The sequence below is a fragment of the Aplidium turbinatum genome, chromosome 3 (genome assembly GCF_918807975.1).
Source record: "Aplidium turbinatum chromosome 3, kaAplTurb1.1, whole genome shotgun sequence".
Lineage (NCBI taxonomy): Eukaryota > Metazoa > Chordata > Ascidiacea > Aplousobranchia > Polyclinidae > Aplidium > Aplidium turbinatum.
This window is the reverse complement of record NC_137474.1, coordinates 42819857-42841870: the sequence shown is the minus strand read 5'-3', so window position 1 is coordinate 42841870 and position 22014 is coordinate 42819857. Positions and strand designations below refer to the sequence as shown.

The 22014-nt window shown below is 35.6% G+C and overlaps 1 long non-coding RNA gene across 1 annotated transcript; it reads right to left on the bottom strand.

Moving 5' to 3' along the window:
* Positions 1-13576: 13576 nt before the first annotated feature.
* LOC145767653 (uncharacterized) lies at positions 13577-15058 on the bottom strand. The gene is made up of 2 exons (XR_014288826.1): positions 14988-15058; positions 13577-13768 (listed from the first exon to the last, which is right to left on the bottom strand). It is a non-coding gene; the product is annotated as an uncharacterized LOC145767653 (long non-coding RNA).
* Positions 15059-22014: the final 6956 nt, after the last annotated feature.

Here is a 22014-nt window from a genome sequence, read left to right as displayed (position 1 = left end):
ACGGCGGTTACCTCAGTGGTTTGATTCTGGATCAAGAGGTTGAAGATACGATACCTACTACCGCTGTTGCGATTCTATTCATGCATAACTTACAAAAAGTTTTGTCCCTTTACAGCATATTATGTTCGATCTTCGTCATGTTGATGAAAACAGTTCGTGCTGCATGGGACGGGGCAGCACTAATCAAGAAAAAAAATTATCGTTATCGGACATTATCGGCGATAATTTATCGCTTATCGTTATCGCTTAACTTTTTTTTGATTTATCGTTTATCGTTATCGCTTTAGGCATTTTTCGTTTATCGATTATCGTTATCGCTTAACTGAAAAATGAGTTATCGCGCCCAACACTGAATACAAGCGGAAGAAGTTCGCCAAATGGTGATCACTCATATCGTGAGCAGTATCGAAAACGAGGGATCAGAGAGAGAAAGCGAAAAATCAATGAATGTCCGAGGTTGAAGATACTTTATTTCAAGAGCTCTATGCTTCTGAAAAGAGCGATGTTAGTGCAGTGGACCTCGTTAAAAGATTTATATATGCTACACCATCACAGCACGCTTGGAACAGTGATGCCTTTCCGAGTAAACGTTTTCAAGGCTTGTTTTTGAAATACAACACACCAATACCATCCAGCGCTGCTGTGGAACGCATGTTTTCACTTGGAAAGGACATTATGCGTCCCAAACAGGCCCGCAACCAGGGGGGGGCATTGGGGGCATTTGCCCCCCCCGAAATTTTTTGAAAAATTTTTAAGCGTTCTATGCAGTATGAATTGTACTATACGTCGTACACGTACAGCCATACTGTAGAGTGTAGACTATCGAAACCGAAAGTAGGCTACGCTGGTTGGAAGCTATGCTAACGATTTTGTTCGATAAATTAGGCTGGCATCCTTATTATCTGTTTCGTTAGCGTATACATAATGTCAGCATCCATCATCACCATAAAAAGCGTTTAAAAACAACTAAATAATTCGAGATCAAAAGCAGCTGCGATAGCGTGGTGAATAAGCTACTCAGTTGGGCTTCGGCATTTGTAAATCTGATTTTAAATGAATTCTTGAAAGTGAAAGGCCAGCAAGTGCGATTGATGCGGTGTCAGCAATAGAATCCCAAAAAGAGTTTTATCCAAACATTTACAAACTCTTGATAATTTTGGCTACACTTCCAGTCACAATTGCTTGTGAAGAAAGAACATTTAGCTGTCTACGACGCTTGAAAAGTTACCATAGAAGCACTATGGCGCAGGACAGGCTTTCTGGACTAGCTCTCATGCAAATCCATCGTACTCAAATTCCAAGCGCGGAATTGGTGTTAAACGAACTTGCCAAATCAAGTAGAAAGTTAGACATTATGCTCTAAATTAAAATGTAATTTTGCATTTGCAAAGTCAATTTCTTTGGGCCTACAAACATAAAAACTTGTTGAGCCAACAAAATGTTTCAGGATTGTAATTTGTAATTACCGTGTTGAATTTATTCATATGTATCTGTTTGTTTATGTTGATGTAAATAGCCTATATGTTATTGATTAATTTATGACTCCAGTCGTGCCAATGCAGTTCGTAGCCTACAGATGTTGTATTTTATTTGTAATCGACCGAACACATTACTGTATTATCGTAATTTTCTTCCTTGGTTAGTCATAGCTAAATGAGAAAAGGTTACAAAGGTTAGTTTTCTTTAATGCTGTACTAAACAAAAACGTGATTGACATAAGTTATGACCACTGAACCGTAACATGGTAGTGCCACACACTCTATCAATGGGCGTGGACATTAACATAAAAATGTCACAATGCATCATTTTAATGTTTGTTCTTTGATAAAAATTAAATGCCCCCCCCGAAATTATTTGCTGGTTGCGGGCCTGGTCCCAAACGTAGTAGATTGTCGGACAAACATTTTGAAATGCTTGTGTTTCTACAAGGCAAAACTAATAGGCTAAGCAGCCAATTTCAATAGGCTACAGTCTCAAAACATAATACCTGCTCTTTATTTATAGCTATTGTTAGCCTAAACTTGGTTGCAATACTTCCGTTTTGTGAGACCCTTGGCTAAAATAGCGCTAGAAATTAACGCTGACGCCGTCAATTTCTTTAAGAGCTAACGCAGTACTTTACGCCGTGAAGTTTTTAGGCAATTCGCGCTGACGCTGACAGTTTATTTCATTGAAAACCAAGATTTGCTGTTTAACGATCCCTTGCGCTTCAGCTAACGGAACAGTATCATTAGCATAGCGCAAATTTGTTTAACCCTATTTCCTGTGACGTTTTTCGACCTGCGGACGGGGGGGGGGGGGTCGGTTCGACATTAACACTTTGAGCTCGTGTAACTTAAAAACTTCGCAAGATAGATCAATCAAATTTTCACATGATGCAGACATAATTTATCTGACAACACAGCATCGAAAATCTTTTGCAATTTGTGTTTAACAGCACAACTTGAAAAATCAAATTATTTGATGGTTGGTCATATTTTTTCTTTGACTTGAGAAATCGCTTCTTAATTAACACACTCAGCTTAGGCCTTCATGCACTCCAAAAACAAAAAGCGTCTAAAACTCCTGACCGATAAACTATGTCACAATGCATTACAAAAGTGATATGTTTCCATACTTACCAACAATGATCACTTTGAATGAAATAATTTTGCAAACAGTTTTGATAAAGTGTGGTGATAATAATCTTTTAGTCAAATCATATTGGTAGGCTATAGAAGAGGTTGTTTGTACGTTGCCAAATGAAAGTCCGGTTCGGTGTGGCAAACTCAAAGCCGTGTCATAACGATACGAAAAATAAATACATTTAGCAAGATATCGAATCTTGCAAAAAAAATGTTTTTAAGGCTGATTGCTATTGTCGTACAAAGAAAAATCAATAAAGTTTTGACTTTTTCCTTTTACAAAATTGAAGGGGATTATATTTTTAAAATGCACGTTTATGTCTAAATGATTGAAATGTCTTTTTTATGTTGTTAACTACATTTGCATGATAACATTTTCTACACTTTTTTCTAATTTGTTGGGAATGGATTTTGTGGCAAGTACGTATTAGAAGATTTCTCTCTCTTCAAATTTTGAAATAGCATTTTAGATCCAGTTTGCGGTTGACGGCGTTGCTGCAAAAGCCATCTGTTGTAATTGATATAGTCTACACCCAAGAACAAAAAGCACACAAACTATTGCTGACTGATAGACCACGTCACAATACATCATAAAGATGTTTTCGAACTGAAGACCTAGAAAATCAATTTTGTTTTATATTGGTCCAGACGTCTGCAGACGTTGAAGCAATGACAAAAAGTGATTTGCTGATTTGAAACAAAGTGATTGCTGCTCCCAATGTGCAAACATTTTGATGAAAAGTAATCAGATTTTGGTCACAGCTTTCTGGTTCACTTAGGCTACTCTATTCAATCGAGAATCGACTCACGTTGCCCGTAACTCATCGCCATGGGTACTAGGCTCACACTGAAGTTGTTTTGTGTAAAGTCTTGCTTGTGAAAAAGTCGAAGTAAATACACAAAAACGAAGTACATTGGCAAAGTATTATATTCTTGAATAAACCATAGTTTAAAAAAAAAAAGTAGTTTTAACAACTTCCATCTGATAAAAGCTATAACTGATACCATCGCGAAGGATCAAATAACTGTGAAAAACTTCGTTATGCAAACCAAGGTAAACCTCAATATACAAACTTTTGTGTCAAACGATGAAAATCGTTTTTCCCTTGAGCTTTATGAGACAAGGAAAAGGTTCCGTATCAAAATAATTCAATTGCGTATACTTCCCTTATTTTGTCAGATATGCATTTTGTGCAACAATGCTTTGGAAAAATTGCTGAGTATGGTATACTGGTAGCGTTTGAAATGCAGTCAGAGAATGCAACTTCGCGGTTGATGGCGTTATTACAAAAGCCAATCTTTTGTCACGGAAATGCATTCGAAAACAAAATGGCAGAAGAGCTGCTGACTGATAGATTACGTTACGATACATTACAAAAACGAGGCATTGCTTTCAGCTTTTTTCAAGCCAACAAACAACTCTGCTCTAAATGACAAAACGTCCAAATTTTTTAGAAAAAGATATAGGTCTACACCGTTTTGAGGTAAGCTTTTGTGAAAATACGCTTTTAAAGACCAACATTTGAATAGCGAGTGCTCAGCCTTGTGCTGATAGCCGGGAAGAACGCCCCTCTCTTCACATGTCCTCTGCCCTGGCGCCTGCTGGTTTTGTTGGCTCTTTCTTTGTTTCCACAAAGATAAGAGTTAAACTGACTGGTAAAGCGGTGGTCGAATAAATTTGTGGAAGAATACGGTGTAATACTGATAAACTCAGCCTCATGGGAGAAACTCGTGATTAAAGTAAAATTAGTATAGTAAAAGGAGATATATATGAAGAGCTTGTTTCCTAATCCGCTTACATCCACTTTCGGTGATTTCGAGAAAACCACGAAAAACGTTTATGACAGTTTCGCTTGGTAAATGTAATGCGCTTTTGATTTCTGACGATGTATAACTACCTACTGAATTGAGCCATGACGTTTGTCCAGATCTAAGGAATATTAGAATGCTTGGAATCGCCTTTTTATAAAATTAGAAATGTGGATATAAGCGGTTTTGGAAATAAACTGGAGAATAAAAATTGCCAGAATGAAAGAAACCAATTTTTGAAACCATTTTTCCAAGCTGACCACCACTAATTCATCACCACAACCCAAATCCACTTTAAACAATACAAAAAAACACAGTTATAAAGCTCAAGTAGGCTACTAAGCACCGTTGGTAACTGCAACAATAGGCTGCAAGCCTACAACACTGCTTATCAGTGTTGCCAGATAGTAAATGCTTCAAACTACCAAACACATTTCAAATTTTTCCAAACTGACCAGAGACTGACTGTCAACTCACCAAAAATGTTTTCCAAAATTTTGCCAACTCAAAATTTTACTGCCAAACAACGTAAAATTCTGCCAAATCTCGAATTTGGTAGTGAAATTTACCAAATGGTAACACTGCTGCTTATCACGAAACGATGACGAAAACGGTTTAACAATCAGCGATATGTCACGTGATACAATGGCTTAATATGATTGGTTAATTGTGGATACAAGTGGTTTTGGAAACAAAGTGTGATGGCGCGTAAGCGGTTTTGGAAGAAAACGCAATATTTAGTGTCGAATTTGAAGCAGAAAGAGAAGGTTTTGGAAAAAAAGGAATGGATAGTAGGTACCTATGGTAATACTCTACCTAATGACACTCTAAACTCAATTTTGGTAAAAGTGGCGCCTAAGCGGTTTTGGAACTGGGCTCTTCATATGTATGATCTTTGTGTTTTGTCTAGTTTAGCCTAGGATAGTAAATATATAGAAGTTAAGAGAGTAGCCTACGTCAGCTGGATCAGTGGACTCTGCCTTAGGCTCCACTGATCTAGAGTGTTTACTTATATTTTGCTTTTTTTTCCTTTTTGAGGCAATCAGCTGGCTTCTTTTCCCTGAGGCTTTCTGCTGATTTCTTCAAAAAGGAAAAACTTTTATTTTGTTGTTGTGAAGTTTGGCAGTTTTGCAGTTGTCGAAAAAGGTTGGCAGTTGTCGAAAAGGTTGGCAGTTTTTGTGTAACTAATTAGAGCGCCAGCAGCGTTCTCACTGCCAACGTGGCAAAACCTGCAAGTGCTAGTTTATAATACTACAAACTGTTTAACTTTTGCTTTAAAAATTTTAACAAATACTCGTACACACAATTGTGATCTGAGAATTAAAGCAGTAGGCTATAGTAGCTCGAAACAATGATACCAAGCGAGCCATACAACTTCCAAAGAAGACTGATAGTGAAAGCTGAATGCCAAGGTTGGCTGAGCATAGACAATTTTATTAGCTTCTTCATGGAAGATGGCTTTCTAAGAAAATATTCTAAAGGACTTGAAGGAGTGCGCACGTTGAACCTAAAAGAACACCAATTTGTGATTACACACACTAAAGAGGAAAAAGAAAACCTGGAACAACTAGCAAAAGACCACCAAACTCCCACTGCTTACCAATTCCAAGGAACTACAATAACAATCACAGCGTGGAAGCCAAAACCACCCTGTGACATTATCACACTGTATCCAGTTCCAGTAGAGTGGCCGGTAGAACTTTCAAGAGACATTGCGAACGACTGTAAGTGGGGAAAACCCGAAAAAATCTTCTTTGGGAGATTTAAAAAGTTCCCAAACATAAAAAACGAATATGTTCATATCCACCTGAGGGATATAAACCTGGAAAACATCCCAGACAAAATCAAAGTACACGGTATATGGATATATATAACAAAGCCAGGAGAGGAGCATCTCCCCCTGTGTAGAATATGTAAAAAGCGAGGTCATTGGGCAGCAGATTGCGCCCAGTGCGATATATGCAAAAAGAAGGGGCACACAACCCAACAATGCCGAACGACACAAAAAATGAACAATACACCCCAACGTCATCTTTGTCGCTTCTGCAAAGGACTGGGCCACCTCGATGCAACATGTCCCATGAGAATATTGTGTGGGTATTGCCAACACCGAGGACATCAAGGTACGGAATGCCCAAAACGTGCCCTCCTAACTCAACAAAGAAACGCCGAAACAGAAAGTGGTACTACAAGCCCTAACACAGAAGGACTATCTTCAGATAGAGAGTCCACTGACATAGCATCAAACCCATGGGAAAAGAAAAGCACACGAAGGAAGAAAAAGAAAAAGAAAAAGAAAACAACACACAATCAACAAAGACATCCGATATCTAAAACAAGAAATGCACCTGAAAGTCACCATTCACCAACATCCATCAGACCTAATAAGCGACCTCTTGAAGATAGTCCGCCCTTAGAAAACAAGACCCAAAAAATAGATCCAAACTACTCCAAAAACTCATCCTCCGATTCAGAACAAAGCATAATGCCTCTGATGATTGACACATCATCCCAGAATCAGACAGATGAAAACCCTCTCACGCCATCAGAAAACGATGAAAAATCTACCCTTGAACCAAACAAAGAAGAAGAGCTGCCAAGAGACAACGAAAATACTTACTAACTATAATATTTAAAACGAATTTTTATTGAATCCTTTTATCGCCTAAAAACCGAAAAAAACAAAAGGTAATAATAATCATAGTGTTAAATAGCCTATAATATAGCCTAATGTGATTGTGCATCATACTTTTGACACCTAGTGAAATGCTTTCTGAGGCAGAGAGTCAAACTTGTCACATGCAAGTTAAAAAGCTTAAAATTTGCTCAATCAATATAAATGGAATTTCCAAAAAATTTACCAACATTATAAAATTCTTTAAGCTTCATAGACTCTCTGCCTTAGCTATTCAGGAAACTCATCGACTTTTACCTAAACAATTAGAAAATTGGGAAAAATTTTATAACATAAAACTTTTCTCAAACATATTCCCTGATTCTCCAAGCTTTCGTGCAGGAACTATGATAATACTAAAAAATGAAATATATCAAAAGGGTCAACCCAGACATACTATTTTAAAGAACAACCACCTTCACCAACTACATATCAATATTAATGGTGAAAATATGCATATTATCAATGCATACTTTCCACAAAATCATAAAGACAAAACATCACTATCAGAAATACTATCCACAAACTTACAAAAATGGAATGATGACAAAATAATACTACTTGGTGACTTTAACCTGATCACAGACCCTCTAGATACTGCAAACCCTCAATCCTTCTCAAACACCTACGACAAAAAGACATTTAAAACACTAGTAAATAATTTTCAACTAATAGACATATTTCGATACAACCATCCACACAAAGCAATCTATACATATTCACACCCAAAAGCAAAAACAAGAATAGATAGAATATATATAAACAACAATACCTTGAAGCACTTTGAAAACATTACACATCACACAAATTTGTACTCAGACCATAATAATGCACCAACCTTATCATTAAGCTATCACACACACATAAAATGGGATCAACACACATATAAAGTAAATAACTCCATCTTTCAACATCAACATGTAATATCTGAAATAGAAACAACATGGACCAATTGGACAATAAGAAAACCAAACTTTCAAAATACTCTTGAATGGTGGGATAAAGGAAAAGAAATACTTAAAAATAAGCTGATAGAGCTCTCACAGCAACTTGCAACGATGCAACGAGAAGCATATGACACAGCAAACCAACAACTCCAGATCTTAAACTCTAAGATTGAAGACGAATTTCATCCAAACCTAGTATCTGATCGAGCAAAATTTACCGATGTTATTGAACAATTTCACAATAACACGCAAAGAGGAGCACAAATTCGCTGTAAAATACCTCAAAACGATTCAGAGAAAACAAGCAAAGGATTCTTTCATCTTGAAACGAAAAGAGGTAAAAACAATACTATCACCGAACTACATACAGAGGACAATAAAGTTGTAACCAACAAAAATGACATCTTAACAGAAACACACAATTTTTACCATAAGTTATGGGGAATTGATGGAAAAATTGATCCAACTGAACAAGATGAATATCTAAACATTTTGAACCACACCACAATACATGCAGATGAAGCACAAGAAAATGAAAGACTAATAACAAAAGATGAAATTAAGATCGCAATTGATACATTAAATAAAAATTCAGCCCCCGGCTCGGATGGCCTCAGCGCAATCTTTTATCAAAAATGTTGGCACATTTTGAAATATGATTTGCTTGAAATGTATACTAACTGTTTTCTAAAAAACACTATGACAGTAACGATGAGAGAAGCCATAGTTAAACTTTTTCACAAAAAAGGAGATAAATCATCGCTGAAAAATTGGAGACCAATCTCATTATTGAACACGGATTACAAAATTTTAAGCAAAATCCTAGCCAATAGAATCACCCCCTTAATGAAAACACTGATTCAACCCAACCAAAAATGTGGTCTACCGAACAGACGAATTGAACACGCTACAATGAATATTCAAGCAGCCATCGAAGCAGCAAAACTAAAAAACAGAAAATTATATATAATGGTAACAGACTTTGAAAAAGCGTTTGACAGAGTGGAACATTCTTTTCTGTACAAAATACTGCAAAAAATTGGATTTAAGCCAGTGATGATTTCATACTTAACTCTTATATACTCAAACATCTCTAGTCGAGTTGAAATGAATGGAGCACTAACAAAAAAAATCGACATTAGGCGAGGCATCCGACAAGGATGCCCTCTGAGCATGCTCTTTTTTATAATATGCGCCGATGTACTCACACGCCGCATAGAGAGCAATGCATCAATAAAAGGCTTCTCCATAAATAAAAAAGCAGTAAAAATCGAACAATACGCAGACGACACAACGTTTATCACAAATAACCTTAATTCTATTACTGAAATACTTAAAGAATTAAAACTTTACCAACAAATGTCAGGACAAAAAATTAACGAAAACAAAACACAAATGCTTGTATCACAACCTGAGTTACAAAGTGAAGTACAGCAACATTACCCACATATTCAAATTCAAAATGAAATAAAAATCCTTGGAATCTGGCTAGGAAACAACAACAAAAAACTAGACACTCTTAACTGGGAAAAAGTGATAAAACAAACTGAAACGACTGCCAACATTCATAAATTTCGACCACTCTCCCTTCTAGGAAAAATCACCATAATAAATACTCTCCTCGTGCCTATATCTCTTCACATGGGAAGGGTTCTTTACCCACAAAAAAAGCATATCCAATCCTTAAACAAAATCTTATACAATTTTCTATGGTATCCATCTCCAATTGAGCAATTAAGCAGAACAAAAATCATTGCAGAAGTTAAAAACGGAGGATTAAGAATGATTGACATAGAAACAAAATTTCAAACCAGTAGAGCTGACAGAATTAGACACCTGTCCACACTCGATAAAGCTACAGAACTATGGCATGAGTGGGCAAAGTACAATCTAAACTATAAAATAAGGCACATCAACCAAAAATTATATAACTTAAGTGAACCACACTCTGATTGCCCAAATTCGTTTTATTCTGATATTTTCCGCACTTTTCTCCAACTCCGAAAACACAATCTTGACTGGACTGATATATCATATAATACAATATACACAACCCTAAAAACACAAAAAGAAACTAAAACTGAAATTAAGAGCCAAAACAATGAACCAATAAGCTGGTCAGAAACGCTCCTTATGAAGAAAAATATCAAACCATACTTTTCAAACTCTGACATATCGATCTGCTATCGAATAGCACATTCAGCTTTTAAATGGGGCGATTTTTACAAACAATCTAACTCATGGCGTTGCAGCCAGAACAAAATTACTCAGTGCAAATTTTGCAAAATGGCTGTCGACAATATAAAACACCTGTTAACTGAATGTACCTTCACGAAATCAATTTGGAAAAAAATAGAAAAGCTATATCATTCAATAACAAAACAAAAGATTAAGCTTACAACTGATATAATCCTATACAACCTTTTTCCAAGCAGACAGGCAGACAACCTACTGATTCTGCTGATCCTAAATACAGTTAAGAGTACCATAATTAAAAAGAAAATTTCACTAGACATTGGAGATAAATATATGTGGGACAACAAAAAATTTACCAAAACAACCCTCTGGGTTATTAAAACAAAAATTAAAGAATATCTTCAAAGTGACACCTCTGTAATACCGACGCCCCTTACAAACTCCCCACACTGTAGCATAAGTCGAACATGACAACCAAGAACCCACTGTTCTCGAAAGAATTCTGCTATTAATTGTTATCATTTGCAGTGTATGTACCTGACTTGTGAATTTTATGAAATGCGCCATAGTAAATGATACTTATTCACACATACCATCTGCATGTAGCATCATTGCACTACAAGAGAGCAATGAGGCAACATGCAGATCCTTCTTCGTTTATGCAATTGCATGCATTACATTATATTCCTACTTATTGATTTGTTTATTTTTGGCTACAAATGTGCGTTGTGGGACGCACAGTAACATAGACACTTTTATTGTGACTGGTAATGTGTTACCTACCTGCCTGCGCAATGCATCTGATTTAATGTCGAACACAACAACGCCTTTTGGCATATGCATGATAAGAATATCTTTTGGGCTACTATTGTATGAACGTACTTGTTAGATGACCGTTATTGTGGAGATAAAACACTAGCCTCAAACATAAAAGTGATATCATAGCTACAATGAATTTCCAAATCTATCGCATGCCTTTGATCTCTTATTACAGGTATAACTTATACTGTGCAACAGATTGGTATCAGTGATATGATTGCATTCACCAATTGCTTCTTTTGTATTGTTTACTGTACAACTGTTTTTACTTTTCAATAATAAAAAGAAAAAAAAAAAAAAAAAAAAAAAAACCAGCCTCATGGGCGAAACACGTGTCTATCGCTGTCAATTCTTGCTACAAATCGGCTGCCGAGAAACATTTGAATAAAAGTTTGAATTTATTGAGGTGGTCCTAATAGTGTTTCTGCTGAGATATATCAAAACTTTTGAATCCTCGAAGAGAAAAAATAATTTTGTAATCTCTCGAGCATCTGCAAGATTATCATTTAGGTAAAGATTCAGTGCTGATACAATATGTGCAATGTTTTTCTAAGCACAATAATTTAGCTGCACGTGTTTTTTTTTCACAAAAACAGAGCAGTTTAGATAGCCGATATCACGTTCTTTTCAGTATCCTTCAATCTCTCGTTTTTATAAAACATTTCAACAACATCCATAAATATTTAAGTGTACCGGTACATGCAGAAGTTTATTGGCGGATCAAGAACTCACTCATTGTTGCTTTCCGATAAGAAATCAACAAAAAACTTGCCACATCAGTCGGTTTGTTTTATGAGATAAACTGGGTTTTGTCAAAAATTTTCCTACTGCTCTTTATAAGTTAAAAGCAAATGTAAAATAACATTTTTTCAGCATGGCTTATCGTATGCTCTGCTCTCTGATAATATCAAAGAATCGCAGATGTAATCAAAAGATTAATCAAAGCAACTCAAAACTCAAGTTTGCAAATAAAAATCGGAATCATTACTGTTGAATGCTTTACAACAAAGCCAACTCATGAGATATCTGCGTCGCAGTTCCACGCACGGCAGCGCTCAGTAATCATATTAATCCGTATAATTTGAAAACAGAAGGACTATAGCTAGTAGCAAGCTAAAATATCTGAGTATGTTATGAAAACTATGTCATATCTCTAAAACTATATAGATAGCGAGGAGCAAAGCAACGATTGGCTGGAGCAAGTTGATGAAGGTTTTTCGTGCTTTTTCAACTGTAGATTTGATATTTTTATGTTGAGAGGTCAGCGATTCGAGAAAAGCTTCACATAAGGTCTTATTAAATACCGTAAAAAATGTCACCAATGTCACGTAAAAACAATTTAGGGTGAAATGTTAGATGGTTTGTAAATATTTTTGTTTCCAAATGTGGTAGGAAAAAAAGAAATAGTAGGCTAGGACCTAATGGGGATTCCATAGCGACACCGTCGATTTGATTAAACAATTGGTTTTTGTATATAAATATGCCTTCAGTAGCTAAATGCATCAAGTTGACGATTACGTTACGCTTAAAAGCAGGGCTGTGGAGTCGGTCGGAGTTTGGCGTGTCTGGAGACGGAGTCGTTAAAGAAACGGCCGACTCTGACTCCGGTTTGATAAAAAACGATAAACAATAATTTTTTTTATTTTTTTGTAATCCACTTTTTTAAAATAGGCTATTGTTTCTTATTCTCTACATTACCTTTCAAACTTTTACCAAAAAATAAAAGTGTTGGTTCCTGTCAGTTGTGTGAAAGTTTGAACTTTGATTCAACTTTGATTCCAAATTAATGAAATTAATTTTTTTTTAAATGAAGGGACAAATTTCAGAAAAAAAATCTGGCTACGCTGAAGCTGGAGTCTGCCCATTATAAACCGAGGACTCAAAATCGTATATTTTGTCCGACTCCGCAGTCCTGCTTGAAAGGCACTTGAGTTAGTTGTGTTTCCGAATAAATGAAGTCAGCAATCATGTCAACAGTCTTTTTCAAAGATACATTGAACAAAGAAGAACATTGAATCAAAGGTACAGTGAACAGATGACTTAGTGACAGTGAACAGATGACAGTGAACAGACGGCACCTAGTGAATGGAATAATTTCTCGGCAACAAGACTTCAACAATCGGAAAACTTCACTCTGCCAATCTCGGTAACCGGCCCTGCGTCAAGTGCCTCTACAAGTATGCGAACAAGTACCAGGAATAACCTATCAAGGCTTTGTCAGTCCGAGGATAAAGATTCAAAACCAAACCAAACCAACCAACATCATAAATGACCATTATTTGTCCGGAAGATATTGTGCAGCAATATTTTTGAAACATTTTAAAAAGTGATTTTCTAAATATTTTTAATCTGAATATATTTTTATTTCAAAAAATCAGTTTTAGCTTGTGATGGTATTTTTACACCATCAAATCTTTTCAAATATTACATATGACTGTGTTCCTCTCGAGTTCATTATTTTATTGGAACTATTTTCATTTCACTTTTCTTCATCGCATAATCTGAGTGTTTCCAAAATTGCCACGTAATTCCTGTGCGGCTTATAGTTCCATTCCTCAAGTACTTTCCATTTAAGTTCGCCTCGCAGCAATCGCCATGCCACCAACCAGCCAAGTTGGAAATAGAACAACCATCGCGTTTATTGCCGGGGTGATCTTTTGTGGAAAATTGGTTACGGCTATGACAAGACAATGAATCACCTGAGAATAAAGCGATCGATCGATCAAGTTCGAATAAGTTCATATAATAAGTTCATCGATCAAGTGAAACTTATATTGGAAATCACAGCAACAAGTTCCATACAAAACGGAGTGAGACATCACATTTTTCGAGCTGCAATATAATTAATGTCCTTAATGTCCTTAACTCCGAAACAACTCCGATAAAAAAGTATACATAGAACTTCTGGAATGTCGATTTTGACATCTTATTTTCCAGCTTCTCCCATGCATAAAACAGCGTTTTTCCACAAGCCATTATTATTGATGATGTTTATAGCATGTGAAACACGACATTTAAAGCAACCGCCCCGATAGCTCAGTGGTTACGCGCCGGGCTCAAGATCACACGGCGCTGGTTCGACTCTCGGGGTGTGCGTTTGAGCAACGCATTTCAGGACTGCTCTCCATTCAGCGGCACCTAGTGAATGGAATAATTTCTCGGCAACAAGACTTCAACAATCGGAAAACTTCACTCTGCCAATCTCGGTAACCGGCCCTGCGTCAAGTGCCTCTACAAGTATGCGAACAAGTACCAGGAATAACCTATCAAGGCTTTGTCAGTCCGAGGATAAAGATTCAAAACCAAACCAAACGCTTGACTGAACAAGTGTCAGAATCAGTACAGAATGCCACCGGAATTCGGTCCTGCATCTGAAAGGCTAATCACGTAATCGACATTTTCGGGGTTCTAGTTAGGCTACAACTAAAAAAAAAACAAGCATTACATTTTCTAATGATTGAACTGAAAATAAACTTCACAAAGATTTGTTCGACAGCGTAAAATCTGAAAATCGTAAGCAAACAGCAATAGTTAAAAAAAAACGAATTAAATTTTGAAAAATGTCTAAATCGACATTGCGGAGTTTCAGTGTTATTCTTTTAGAAAATTTTAATGCGCCAAAACGCAAACACATTTCTGTTTGATCATTTCAGTTCAGCTATTTTCAATCTATATTGAAAAAGATGCAGATGGCAATGCAATTTAACTAATGGAATGTGATTGAAGCTTTTGGACATTTCAGTCAAACTAAATCAATGTAATCGATACACCTCTGCTTTCATTGAACTTCACCAGGTGTTATAATGTCGTCAAGTACTTCGTTTATACATAGCTTCAGACCAGGTAATTCTCATGTAATAAACTAATAATTAGCCCACAGGCCACAACTTAGATATTTTACGACCTACCCACACTGACCTGCGCCTCCTTCTTCAGTAAATCTTTGAATAGTTGAAATATAATTTGTGGATGCATCTCCGATTGAAAACGTTCTGCGTTTATATGGTGATTTTACTTGGTTTTATAGAAAGTTGTGAAACATTTTTATATAAATCACATTCTACACACCAAGGGCTTGTTGCTGATTACCAAAATTATGATCAGAGCCACCATCGAGTTGCACTCAAAAATAAGGACAACGACATGTTTTGGTTTGGCAAATGTGCGTTTCTTAAAACAAAAAGAAAGTTAAGAATGCCATTTTTAAGAAAAAATACTAAGCCCACTGTACGACGGTTTCGATACACTGTATAGGCCTACTGAACATTTAAACAATTTCAATTTTTGTATCTCGCCCAAAAACCTTTTAGTCTTTTACTGCTATGTTTCATTACCTTTTAGAAGTCATAGTGCAGCCTACTAAAAATATGTTGTCGCTATATGGGCACAAAGCATAGTCACAAAAGTAAAAACATGATCACTGTTATTTATAGTGGTCAATTTTTGCAACTGAAATACAGATCTATGGATATCTACAGTTTTAGAGACAATATTCTCTTTACATGGCCCCTTTGACATTTGTAGCCTAAGCTGAGAACTATGTGTTGTAAACTGAAACGAATTAAACAACTATGGTTCAATAAACTTGCTGCTTCATGTTTACTTGCCTGTATTCAGCGTAGGCTGTGTTTCCTTCCCAGTCTTCGATGTCAACTCTCAACATGTGACGTCCTGTGCTTAAAATCGAATATAAATCTTTCAGTCCTGAAAAGTACAAAAAATTATTCGCCCGCATCACAGCAAGGCTGTTTACAGCAGTCTGTACCCTACCGCAAATGTCTCCTGGAGGGAGATCGTGCCAGAATCCAGGCCATGTTATGTCAAGTTAACCTAACGATGTTTTCACCATTGCCCAACTTCGTTATTGAGAGCAATGAACACAAATTCTGCGTGAGCAAGGCTACTAGTTCAGCGTTTCTAGCAACAACAAGTAGCTACCAGTATTTTATCAAAGTTCTCTTAATGTGAGAATAGATTTGCCTAATAAAAACAAATTATAACTTTGCTATTTTGGCCAGTTTAGGTTTTATCAAAGCGTCAAAAGCTGACGAAAATTTGTCGCCCATAGTTCTATGTTGGTTTGTGTTTTAAATAAAGAGAAATGTATCATGTGCAGTTTATAACTAAGATCGTTTATTCAGCGCAAATAGATCTGGATTTGTTTGAGAACGATGGTACAACTAACAAACTAATCATTCTATTGCATTATGGTTAAATAAAAAGACAACAAGCATAATTAATTAATTATACCAAGCCAGAACTCTCCGTTTTTCATCCCAAACCCTTCGACAGAATCAGTTCAACTTCGATAAAAATCAACTTCACCAGAAAATCGCTTTTGAAAAATCTAAAGAATTAAATTAAAGAAAGTCATGGCCACCTGGAGATGCGGCCTGATTTGTCACATTTTGCAGATTTTGATTACAGCTACTGCTAGTGCTTGACTGACATTTTTTGAGATGTTTTTACTTTTTGCGGTTTCCTAACGACAAAAAACTTTTTTGTTGCCTTGGGGAAGCAGTAGCAAATGAGAAAAAGTAAGTTGAAAAACGCAAAATCAGACTGTTATTGAAAATTAACAGTCTGACTAAAATTTACAAAATCAAACTTTCTTTGTTTTTCAACATGTGAGGATGTTAAAACCTATTGTGTCATCTGGGGAAAAGAATAAAGAAAGCGTAAAAATCAAATTTTTAGAAAAATTTATTTAAACGTTTGCCCAAAGTTAGAAAAACATGGATATTTCTGCAAAATGTAACAAATCAGGCCGTATCTTTAGGTGACCATGAGAAAGTTTTATGACAAGTATTTGAATACAGTACCATCCTGTGCCAAGAAAGCAAATGCTCTTTTCTCAGCAAACTAGACACTTTACGGCAGCAACATTCAAATCACCACACACATTCGCTGCACACTTACGACCCTCTTGCGGCAAACTAGTGTACCGAGGCGCACAGTTTGGGAAGCTCTGATCTAGAGGTTTGTAGGCAACCAAATCTCTGTATTCGTAATGGTTTGAATAACATATTATTCAAATTGCAATAACAAACCATCCAATTGCTGCCATTCCTTTGAAATTCACAGTAAACCTCCATCACTTGTCCATTTACAGAAATGTTGTAAGCACCGTCGGTAGTGATGCCATATTTGTAAAGATCATCGCAGTTGTGGCTTTTCCTTGATATTTCTATAGTTTCTATAATGATTTTATCACTAAAACATGTTTATTTGAAAGATGAAATGCATTTTTTGTCAAGTGACGTAATAGTTGCATAATTTTGTTATTCCTTTGTTACGTGTAACTTTTCTTCAGCTTATTTAAGTCTGCTAGTAGACTTGCAACTTTTCAAAAATACTGTAAGATCACTATCTAATTCAGGATTTTCACAAACCGGTTAAATTCTGAGTTTCCACTAGAGTCCACAGATTCTTGGGGGATGCAACAATCACGCAAGTAGGCCTATTTGTCATATTTGCACAGATGCATGAAAATACCTGAATAGATAAATTGTGCAGCCTGACATGCACTATAACAATAAATAATTTCTTCAGTAATGTGTAGTTGCCATTTTTCTACTTTGGTTTCAAGTGATTTATTGTAGAATAATGATGGTTATTGAAACTTTTGAAAGTGGACACGAAGATTAGCTTTCTTAGCTTAATTTTGACTTAATCTAAATATTCCGTTGTATTTTGGAACACTTTCTAAGTTTACATTTATGTGTCACCTAAATTATTTGCTATCAGATAAACAAACGTTTAGATATCTGAAGTCTCACATATAGGCTAACACAAAATTTAGCGAAAACAAAAACATGTAAATAATTTATTTACAAATTTATTTCTGAAACATTGAAAAAAAAACTTATATGTAATGTTTTAATAATTTATAAATATGGCTGTTTGTAATTTTTATGATTTTATTGTCCGCTTGGTTAATAGTAAGCACAGAAATTAAACTATATACATGCTGGATACATGATTAGTACGAGCTGGTGGTTGTACAAAATGTCTTGCAACTTTCTTCATAATTGTGACTGGCTAAGTTTTAATCTTTTATTGATAATTAAAAAGACATTCATTGATGCATTTTGTGGGTAAGCAGATATGGCAGGCACAAGATTTCTATCTAAGAAAAATTTGTGAATACCAATCCAAAAGTTGTGTTCCAGACAATTGTTCACCTAATCAAACGTCATATAAAAACCGTTCAGGTCTACTGAATCTTAGCGTATTACGTCATGGAATTTTTCTTAAAAATGAGCCAAAATTGCACCATCGTTCGTAAGACTTGTGTCAAACCTGTTTAAACATGAAACATGGCATCACCACCTTTGAACACCTGTTTGAATTGCGTGACAATGTCTTTCATTATTGCGTCACAGTTACTGTTTACGTGAGTTTGAGATATCGCAAATTATTTTAGTCATTTTAAAATTGTTGCTTGAAGAGGTTGGTCGCATGTTTAACTGTTTTGCTTAGTGCTTGTCAGCTGGACGAAAATTTCCGTCTTTTATCCAAGTAATCTGTTCTGTAGTGACAAGTTTTTAGTGGTGTATCGCGTTGCACCCCATTTTCGACAGCTTTGAGGCTATTTTTACAGAAATACAATTCTCGAATAGACGTTTCCTGAAGAGTGTTTCTTTTCGGTCATTACATACAGACGAACGGATCTGGGAATCTTATGTTACAATTTTCCCACGAAGAGATTATGGTTTACCGCTGTGACCAAGTTGATACATTGTCGGTTACACTGAAATTAATGTTCAACTGAAAAAACAATAATTTTTAATTTGCTAACAAATCTGGTCATCAGCAATGATTATTATTCACATCTTAACTGTAGAAGCGATTTACGCAATGGAATAACGAGATTAAGATAAATTTGTAGAATAATTGTAATTATATACTGTGTAGGCAAATTATTTTATTTTCTCAAAAGCGTGAAAACTTACACCACCATTAGCTGCTAAATGGGATTCAAAGCTTTCGGCACCTACTTGACTATCTTACCATAGCCTGTAAAGAAGCAATTTGGGACATTAATCCAAGTAGTGTTCCAGCAACACCCTGCATCCTGACAAGAGGATTTATTGCTGAAAATAGAGTCGCTCGACGGGCAACCCTGGCGTTTAAAAGGATCTACGTTGGTGCAGTCTGAAATACGATTGCCTGAAGAATTTAGTAAAACTACATTAAGACAAGAATTTAGCAAAAACGCATCAATATAAAAATTTAGTAAAATTACAAGTAAATTACATCATACTAAGAGCAGGTATTATTTTGCATATTTTGATACAGTACACGATACATTCAGTATTACAGGTACAAATTATCGAAAACACAAAAACTATGTAGATAAGCTACGTAGCCTACGGTATTAAAATAGTTATTGATTAACGTTGAGGGAAACTTTATTTTCGGTCTGCAAAAGCTTCTTTAAGATATTAATCCTGGCTGTTTTGCTTGTAGACTAAAAGCTTATTACATAGGCTGCTTATTAAACTTATTATGGTAGGCTAATTATTGTTGCTTTGTGCTGGCAGAAAATATGACAAAACGTAAATCGAGAGAAAGGTTCTTTTCAATATCATTTCTACTGCACTTCCTTAAACTTTCTTGTGTGCTAAATATGTGCCTCAATGATGTGAAAACTTCAAGATCATTTTCATCAAAGAGTGTCCTTCCTTAGAGTGAAAATCAAAATTATGATAAAAATCGTTTTTGGAATGTCACTAAATGTTGGTAGAAACGTTAAAACGCTTTTTATACTTTTTCCAGAAAGGTCTTTACAGTTTCATTTATGCGAATTTATAGAAGAAAGCTTTTCGATTTAATATAAGTACAAATATGCTTTCAGTGTTGTATACCAGATGCATTCTAAATCAACTTGTTGACACGAAACAGTGAACAAGTTTTTATTTTTTGACTGAAAATCGACTAAGGAAAACTTTGGGTAAGTAATGTGTAATTTGCGTAAGGACCAAAGACCAAAAATTGTATTTTTTTGCGGTTGTCTTTTGTAAAGGACTCAACTATGAAGTCACCTGAAGGAAAGATTATTGAATATTCGTATAAGCTATTGACACTACTCACTTGTTAGGAGTACTTGCTCTATCTTCTCAGACAAACGATTAAGTCTAGCTGTGAAATTTTCTTTGTATTCTGGAAACATTTTATATGCTTGCATTTATGTGTGACCTATTTGCTACCAGATAAACAAACGTTTAGATATCTGAAGTCTCACATATAACACAAAATTTAGCGAAAACAAAAACATGTAAATAATTTATTTACAAATTTATTGCTGAAACATTGAAAAAAAAACTTATATATAATGTTTTAATAAATTATAAGAGTGTCCGACGTTTTTTTCGTAAACAGTTGTTCGTAAAACAATTGTTCGTAAACAATTGTTCGTAAAATTAATTCTTCGTAAAGCAATTCTTCGTAAAGCATTTCTTCGTGCATGCAATTGACCGTAATACTAATTATTCGTAAAACAGTTACAATTCTTTACGAACAATTAATTAGAGTAGCGTATATGTTAGAGATGTGCTAGATGTGACGTGCTGTAGACGAGCAGACAGAGTGTAGAGTCCCTGATTCAGAATGGCAGTGAAAAAGGAAAGCCAAAACTTTTGTATGGTGGCCAGCTTTATTACAAAGATTATAGTGCGCTTAACGCACAAAGGCAAGCAGAGGTGGGAAGTACCGAGTACAATTGTACCGCGGTACTTTTTGAAATTTGTACCGGTTGCCTAAATACCCAGTACTTTTTGGTCAAAATACCCGGTACTTTTATCGGTACTTTTTTTTTCAACAATGTTAACTCCGTAACGATTTAATCCGTGTTTACGGCATTGAAAAAGTTAGAAGAACTAAAATCTAACAATATCGTTGGTGTTTGCTTGCCGTTGCCCGTTAGTGACAGTTTTGATGGAAGCCATCCAAACAAGATTTCATCACGTACTCCACAGCACTGATCATCAACTCGCCATGGCGTTGCATCCACATTTTCAGCTCTCGTTGATCCCACAATCGAACATGGATGAACGATATTCATTTCTTTCGGAAAGCATAGCGAAAAGCATCAAGACTCGGTTGATCAGCAAGCTTGAATCTTTGCTTGAGCAAGAAGGTCAGAATGAAGCTGAAAGCAGCAGCGACGACTTAGAAGAAGTTGTTCAGCAAGACGAGTTTTTCGGTTTTTTGTTTGAGCAACCGAGAAGCCGACGACAAAGTGCATCTAAACTGGTTGATGAATTTCTCAAAATGAGTCCTCAGAGATGCATCACAGATGCATGCTTTAAGCATCCGACGGTAGAAAGATTGTTTATTAAAACAAACACTGCAATCCCTTCAAGTGCTTCTACTGAAAGAGTTTTTTCCACCGCTAAAGATATTTTGAGGCCGAAACGAGCTGGATTAAGTGACACTCATTTTGAGATGCTACTGTTTTTGAAAGCGAATGCCTAGAACAGGTTTGCCCCAAACTTTTACTAACTACCCAATTAGTTATAAAGTAATAGACCTATAACTTTAGGGTCTTATCAAATTTTTTTTGTAAAGTGTTGGGGACTGTAATTTCATCAAGTTTTGAATAAATTTTTCAAAATACCAATATTTTTAGTCATAAAATATCTCACTTAATAGTTTAATTTTTAATGAATCATTTTGGTTTTAGGAAGATAAACTTTTCATTTTTAACAATTTCTCTTTAAAATATTTTTTTATCTTAGAAATGATACCTTTTTAACAGATTTTTATCAAAGTTACAACTTTCTACTTGACAAAATATAAAATTACTCGAGTAACGCTACTTTGGCATAAAACTAAACAAGTGAAAGTAGAAAGTACAGTAATGAAAAATAAAACCAGCTTACTCAAAAAGTACTAGTTACTGAACATTGCTACTTAACATAAAAGTAAAAAGGAATTATAG